Source organism: Amphiura filiformis, chromosome 8 (assembly GCF_039555335.1).
Source record: "Amphiura filiformis chromosome 8, Afil_fr2py, whole genome shotgun sequence".
Lineage (NCBI taxonomy): Eukaryota > Metazoa > Echinodermata > Ophiuroidea > Amphilepidida > Amphiuridae > Amphiura > Amphiura filiformis.
In genome coordinates this window covers 60065273-60071272 of record NC_092635.1, presented here as the reverse complement: position 1 = coordinate 60071272, position 6000 = coordinate 60065273, and positions in this window count along the sequence as shown.

The window sequence follows — 6000 nt, the reverse complement described above, 5'->3', positions numbered from 1 at the left end:
AATATAGGTAGAAGAGTTAAAAAAGGTGGGAGTCTAATGTACAAGTTGCTCACTTCCCCTGGAGCTCAATCCCAAAATTCAGATTATTAATAATAGTAATACCGTACTATATTTTTGGTCAGCCTATTGAAAATATGAATACTTCAAATAATGTCTTTTCTTTATCCCACCCATTCCCCCATGTCCTAATTCTATTGGAATTAACTTGAATGTGATGCATTTCATCACATATACCTGATGCTTCTGTCATAGTGAAACCTGTCAAATGTATCACTTTTGGTGAAAACTTTACATTACCTATCAAAGTGATAAAACTCTTTCTTTTCAAGTTACACTTGTGATTATACCAATGAATACAGTAGCTTTGATATGTAGAGAAATCTTACCCAAAAATATTTACAACATTTCTTCAATAACTTGTATAAGGTACAAAATATAAACATCATATAAACAATACTTACACCCTCACATCATGTTTGTCAATATGCAATTGTATATGGTCATTTTCACGGTAAAGGGTGTAACTTTGGATTTTTAACATTTTTTGATCCGTAGTTTTCTAATAAAGCCACAGAATTCCATGATTTTTGGCCACATAAGTCATCTAGTTAGCAGCTACCTTGGGTAGCATAATCATCTTCGGGAGTTACTGCGTTCAGTTTTAGCAGGCTTAAATGTACCTAATATTGCCATTTTGAAAAACTGTAAAAAACAGTAACATTTTTGTAAAACCCTGTGTTTTCTTCAGTTAGTTCATGGATAATTTTTCTTATCCTGAAAGTACGGTCATATGTTCAGTAAACACTGCCACATTAGATTTAATTGTGAACAGCCCTGTATTTTTGAGAACCGGACTTCGATATTTGTCGTTTCGAGGCTTCATTTTCCGTTAACAATTGTTAACAAACTTTGTGGGTATAGCTTTGGTTCATAATTCTTGGTTATTTCTTCACTTCTTCTTGATTCATAACAGTTGATATCTTAACTTGAAATGGGTAACAAAAATTAGTTGATTTGCAAGCTTTTAAAATTTTTATAAAATCTTGACTTCAAAGAGCCGATTTTCCGTTAACTTTTTTGAAGCCTCCGAAACAAACTGTTCATCAAGCTTGGGCAAATATAAATAAAAGAGCTCATCCAATCTATTGATCAAAATGTAGCAAAGTAGATCCTCAAGTCACTTGTTTTTAAATCATGGAGATATATATCACCGTTTGAAAATGGGACCCAATACAAACTTTCCGTTAACAATTGAAGCCTCCGAAACAAATGAAGCCTCCGAAACAACAGTAAACTTAATTATCATCTATGCATATCTAAATTGGTATGTTCCATATTGATATCTGCATTGTAATTGTTGCATGATATGTGCAGAATGTCATAAATTTAAAAAAAAATTTATATTATGGTTAATGCTTGAAAAATATACTGATATCCAAGAAAGCCCGTTTCGGAGGCTTCACATGCAAATAACACCATACTTAACAAATGGGTGAAAAAATTATCATGTTATAAATCTGCAATATCTGCCGCATAGAATCATTGATTCAATACACACAAGAAAATAACAGCTTAGATGATCCCAACAGTGTTGTTTTCAAAAAAACTACTTCTGCCATGTTTAACCATTGTAAACATGAAGCCTCGAAACAAAAAAAAATGACTTGCTGTGATAATTTAATTTTTGTCACAACTGAAATTCAATACTTAGAAGCAAAGCATGAAAATTAGTAATTGTGATATTTTTTACCTATTTTTTCATGTCAACTTGTAGTAGTTAGCCAAATATTTTACTTTTATGATCACCTGTGTTGTTAACTGAAGCCTCCGAAACACAAATCGCTTGAATTGCCAATTCTAAAAAATAACTCCAATTTCTGTGAAACTTGGCTGGGAGGTTCCTTTCATCAAGTAGTATTTGTACATGAAGTTAGACATTTAAATTATTTTAGGAACCCAATTAAAACTTAAAAAATATGTTTAAGGTTGGGAAATTTCCATTGCAAATGACCCTTGATGTTAAAAATTTTCAAAATTGCAATTACAAACATAGCAAAACATGGTATAAAATTTAACTTATATCTGTTGACTTACTTTGGAATGGGATTTCACATGTATTCCAGCTTTCATGTCATAATTTTCTGAGCTTATGTAAAATACATTTTTTCTTAGATTTTAACCAAAATGTTATGGAAATGTCAAATTTTTTATCAGAAATCAAAAGGTTTAAGCCTTGAAACACTATTTTACTGGAATTTAAGTTGCTTCTATGCATGATTACAGTAAACAGAAACATATTTAAGTGGTTTGAAATTTTGACCCTAAAAATCAAAAGTTACACCCTTTACTGTGAAAATGACCATATACAAAATAGTAATAACTTTAAACTGATGGATGCCAACAAAATATATATATCTATGATAACCATTACATACTTTTGTGATTCGTTTTCTAATTATGACAACTTTACAGGAAGAATTTCTTAGAATGGATACTTATCTTGAATAGAATTTCTTAGAATGGATACTTATCTGGAATAATGGTCCCCAGCCACATCAAATATGCAATTGCATTTCAAATCCACACTCCCCCTGTGGAAGATTTTGGAAATATCTTCCACAGGGGGAGTATGAATTTCAAATGGAATTAACACATTAGCAGCTCCATTTGAAACTCACTCTCCCTCAGGGGAAGATTCAGGTTGAATCTTTCTCAGAGGGTGTATGAAATTCAAATGGAGCTGCAAAATGTGCTCATTCCATTTGATGTTCATACTCCCCATGTGGAAGTTATTTCCAAAATCTTCCACAGGGGTAGTGTGGATTTTAAATGGAATAACCCAATATATGAAAATTATCATAAACATAATAAAATGATAAATTAAGGCATGATTTACATTACTTACAAACAAAGTGAATTACAAAATCATGTTAAATTATGACGAATACATTCAATAGAAATGCATTTAATTTCCATTTATGTTTTACATCAAGATGAAGAAAACTGCACAAGTTTAGATTCTGTATAGTAACTCCCACCTTTTTGTCCAAGTGTAACCCAATCAACTACCTCATCCCCTATTTTTATATATAAGTGACGTACCTGTGCCTACCGAGTACGACACTGGGGGTCTATCGATGGGGTCATTCAGCGGCGGCTCAAGAAAATGGGGGTTATTTTGTGGGGAAATGATTAGAATTGGGGGTCATTGACTGTGAAAAATAACTTTCTGAGCAAAAAATTGCCATTATTAAGCAAAAATTGCTACAAAAATGTAAAAATTGTACAATTTGTGCACGTAATGTTTTTTCTCTTCTGGTGTCAATTTCTAAAAAAGGGGGTCATTGGGTGTAAGCTGATAAAAAAAAAGGGGGTCATTGGGTAGCAGATTTGCCTCAAAAATGGGGGTCTATTGACAGGCACATCATGCGTATCAATATATGCAATATAGTATTATATGTAGAAAAAAATCTACAACAGTTACTTTGCAGATTTGTTGCCAGCCAAATAGAAACAGGCCCATAGCCGGGGGGGGGGGGGGGGGTGCAAAATGCCAAAGTCCCATTTACGAGCGTAGCCAGCGAAAAAATAGATGTTTTTTATGATTTTTTTTTGGTTTCAGAAATGTCCAAATCCGCCCCAACCAGTCCAAAAAGGTCCAAATTTTGGGAAAAAAGGGTCCACTTTTTCAAAATCAGCACCCCCAAAAATAAATCTTGGCTACGAGCCTGCATAGAAACACACTGATATAGAGCTATTTTATCCTCTAGTCCTAGTATAACATTAGCTTAAGCTCAGCATTTGTAGTTAGTTATACCCTGCACACAGTTGTACCCTGTCATTCATGTCCAATTTCTGAGGATCGGAATGAATTTCATTCAATTATGACAACATATATGACAATATGAAAATAATTCAATATAACAACAACATTGTCAAAGAGTTTGATTACAGGACAAATGTATCCTAATCACCATTCACTATTCTATACATAACTACTGTACTGTAGAACTCCATCTCCAAGCATATATGCCTCTAAATTAGGTTTTTTGTGACAAAAGGCAGACACCATCCACAAAAACATTACAATAGAGTGGTCTTACAATAATACACATTTGTACAGCCGTCTGTATCAGGAATGTAGTTAATGGAACTCCAAATCATGTATTGTAGAGGGTATCTGCCTTTCGTCAAAAAACAACCACCCTCATTTAGAGGCATATAAGTATGCTTGTAAATGGAATTCTAGGGTATTGTCTGTAATAAACACTCCCCTCCCCCTCTGATGACCTCCCCTGCAATTTTTCAATGAAAAAGTGACAGATACGTAAAAAATTCCCAAGCCATATCGTATGAGTAAGCTTAAAACTTGCATCAGTCATATCAGTGTTGGCTGTCACAATTGCTAAATTGTTAAAAGGTTTGTCTCAAAGCTTGTGCGCACATTTGTAAAATCGCACAATTTGAAAAAAAAGAAATGCAGAATTTTTTTATTTAAAAAAAACAATTTTCCCGAACAAATTCGGCGAAAATCTGTTTTTTTCTCAAAATACCATAAAAATACCAAGTCGGGAATTAAAAAAAAAGAAAAAGAAAGAAAAAAAAAATCGCATTTCGCATTTGTTTTCAAACCACTTGTGAGCTTTGAGACAAACGTTTTTTGGGGGCTAATAACACTATAATATAACACACTCAAAAGCAACAAGGCACTTGATCTATATTGCTTCTTTTGACCGAGATGCATAATATGCACTGGGAAGGCAGTAGTAGGCATTATTTGTGTGGTGTGGTGAGCCTCTCACATTAAAAAAGGCATTTGGCTCAACTACCAAAGAAATAAAACCTTATTATAAGACATTCAAGTTCAGTACAGTTAAACACCCAGGTGGGATTATAATCCAATCTATTATTTACATACACACATGCAAGTGCAGGGAATCCCTGCGTTTTCCTCATGGGTGTGCTATGGGAAACATCATAGCTCTGTCCTGCCTCTGTTCTGTGTAAGAGCCCTAACATGCTTGATATGTCTTGCAAGAAAGGCAAATTTGGCATGACCTAGGGTCAATTTCCCTAAAACTTCACGAAGCGTCGTAAGTCTTGAAATTGTTACTTACAACGAGTCATAAGCTCCATTTCACTAAACTTACTTACGAAAGGTACACTTTGTAAGTAATAGGGATTTACTACAGGGACCCTTCATAAAGTTACGTCTAGTATTGGGTATTTATAACTTTACAAACGGTTACTTGAGTTACCAAGGGTTAAAAGTTTAGTGATATGGACCCCAGATACCTTAACTGAATGGGATCAAACTAAGAAAATGACTTAAGACTACTTTCTGTAACCCCATCTGCACCTGATTACATACAATATCAATTGCACTGGCACTTAGCTTCTTTGGAAGAACAAAAGAATATGAAGAACAAAAGAATATCATACAGCAAGAGTAGCCTACAGTTATGTCAAAACAATCAGATATGACAAATGGCTAATTCTAGCTAATTACTTATGATGAGTTGATTGTCCAAATGTAATCAAGCACAAAATTCTTAAATATAAACACTGCTAGAATTTTAAACTATGTTGCTACTTACTATACATGTCACAGTAAACAAATGCACAATATACAAAGTTATTAAGCTGGTTTGCACACCCAGGGGAGCTACTCAAGTAGTGTACACATTTCATAGTACACATGTGTGACCAGAAAAATGCAAATTAAGGGTCCTTTTCAGAGAATGAACGTGAATCGCGCAAATCCTGTTTAGGGGGTCAAAAAGGCTTGTTTTCAAGGAAAAGGGTTGTTTTTAAACTTCTAGTTGGTGCGTTTAGGGGTTATTTTCGGATCCCGTGTATTTCCTGGCATATTTTGCATCAAGAACATCACTCAAGCATAAATATTAGAAAATTAAACAAAACATGTACTCTAACTATAAGAGTTTTATTTTATCAAAGATCTGTAAGGTGGTACCTTTCAGATAAAATCCTACTTATGGG